The sequence below is a fragment of the Galeopterus variegatus genome, unplaced genomic scaffold, assembly GCF_000696425.1.
Source record: "Galeopterus variegatus unplaced genomic scaffold, G_variegatus-3.0.2 Scaffold1273, whole genome shotgun sequence".
In the NCBI taxonomy this organism is placed as follows: Eukaryota; Metazoa; Chordata; class Mammalia; order Dermoptera; family Cynocephalidae; genus Galeopterus; species Galeopterus variegatus.
Window position 1 is genome coordinate 509295 of NW_007727384.1, and position 2556 is coordinate 511850.

The window sequence follows — 2556 nt, forward strand, 5'->3', positions numbered from 1 at the left end:
AAAATTATAAACAAAACAAATAAAATGAACCCTACTTTTATACCAGGAGTGTATTCATAGTACTCAGCATATCTCTTCAAATAGAAGCATTTTAGAGAAGCATTGACAAGTACATATCCCATTAAACCACAAGTCCCCAGATGTTTGGGGATTTCTGCTCTTGGTGACCAGACAGTTGTGCCACAAACTACTGGTAGCTTCCAAACTTGGGTTATGCTCTCATCGTATTATGGAGCCACCACACAGTGATGGTCTGCCTTGGGGACGGGAATTCTTCCTGAGACAGTGTAAGCCTCCAACTCTGTTCCTATAAGTGCCAGAATAAAAAACAGAATCTGAATCACTTTCGAGGTTTGGAACTCAATTTCCAGACTCCCTGCCTTGACACTTTCCCAGAATGCTCTGCATGAAATGATGATTTGGGAAAAATTCCCTTTAGATTTGAGAGTTGACTAACCATCTTTTATGCACAGTGTGGTCTGATTAAAAGCCTATCCAATTCTAAAATACAAATACAGCAAACCCCATTTTAGAAAGCACAGACTTGACATAGAGGCTCAGTTATAACCTCTATGTATGTGTGTTAAGTTAGACATCCAATGACAATACAACATATATCCATCGGTTAAGCATGTATTAAGTCCAAAAGGCTGTCCTAGATGCTCTGATAACTAAAATATATATATGAGAAAATGTGCCTTCTCTCTAAGCACGTACAGGCTAATAAACAGTATTCATTCTGTGACAGCAGATGTTCAAATTATGAGCCCCTATGAAAGAATTTCTCTCAACATGACTTGGAAACCAATAGCAGGTTTTCTCCTGTCACAGGTATTTTGACTATTTCTAATAAGTAGAGACATGCCTTATTGCATCACTTTATTTTGAATATAATATGGAAGAACTACAGATAGATCTTAGCTTACTGTTCTCCTTTTGAGGTAGTGAGGAAAGACACATGGGGAAATATCCCTCAGCCATAATATTTAATAAAGGATATGAAATTTTAAGGTCAAGGGAAAGTTTGTCCATTCCTCTTATGGAAAATCTAATATTAGTGTTAGCGGGAAGAGAAAGAGGCAATTAAGACCCTCTAAATATTTGAGCACATGAGGACACTGGGGAAACAGATGATGCTCTGTGAGAGATAATTTCAGAAAAAAAACCCAAATAATTTAATAGAAAAAAAGTAGACAAAGAATATGAGAAACAATACATAGAAGGGTGAACACAAATGGTCAACAAATATTTGAAATGCTTACATTTATTCATAGTCAATGCAATGCAAAGTAAATAAGATATTACTTTATATCTCTTATACTGTCAATGGTTAAATAAAATTATCATCAAATATAGGTAGTTAGACAAACACTTTTTAGAGGTGAGGTCCAGGAACTGTTTTAACAGATTTTCCAGCTGACTACAATGCACACAAAATTTTGAGAACCACTGCTTTCATATAGGCCTATACATTGTTTCAGGCTTTTTGGAAAGTGGGTTGACAAAATCCAATGAAATTGGAAATTTTGTTAAAATAAGAGTTATAATACCCAGCATTTCTAATTATGAGAATCTCTTTCATAGAGAGAAGGGCTAGAAATGAAAATATTTGGGCAAGGCTATTTATTGCACCTTTGACGTAAAGGCACACACCTGAAAACAAATAAAGGCACATCAGAATTGTTGAATAAATATATTTAATATTAGGAGCTGTGGGCAGCCTCCTCCATCTGACAGAAGGCATAAGCATACCATAAACATGGCGTGGGTGGTCCACCACAGATACCACCACTGCCACTGCCACCACAAGGTAGAGTAGCAGCCACACCTACTGTGCAGGCAGTCTGCCATCCAGTTGACTGCATTCACACAAGGAGAGTCACAGGTGGAGCCTGGAGGAAGTCTCTCTGTCCTGAAAGCCGAATCCAGAGCAATAGAAGAAGGAACAGCTCTATCAGATGACCAGACATCAAAATAGAAATAGTAGAAATATGAAAAAACAAGAAAATATGACACCAAAGGAATGCAGTAATTCTCAATACCAGACCCCATAGTGCAGAAAAGGAATTCTGAGCAACCATCTTAAGGAAACTCAATGAGATATGAGAAGACTCAGTTAGACAACACAATGAAATGAGGAAAAATATCCAGGATATGAAGGTGGAAATTTTCAAATAGATTAATACCTTAGAAAAGAATGTAGCAAAATTCCTGGAACTAAAGGATGCATTCAACAACAAAAAAAATAGAAATTAAAAAAAAAAACCCAAACAAAAAACAATTGAGAGCTTAATCAGCAGGTTAGAGCAAGAAGAAGAAAGAATTTCTGATCTCAAAGATGGTCTTTTCAGAATAACCTAGGCAGACAAGAAAAATAATAATAATTTTGAAAAATAAAGAGCATCTAACAGAGCTTGCAGACAACCTCAAGTACACAAACATCCAAAATATGTGTGTTTCAGAAGGGGAAGAGTGAGGAAAAGACATTGAAAACCTATTCAATGAAATAATGATGAAAAACTTCCCAAGTATAGGAAGAGATATGGAACTTCAGAT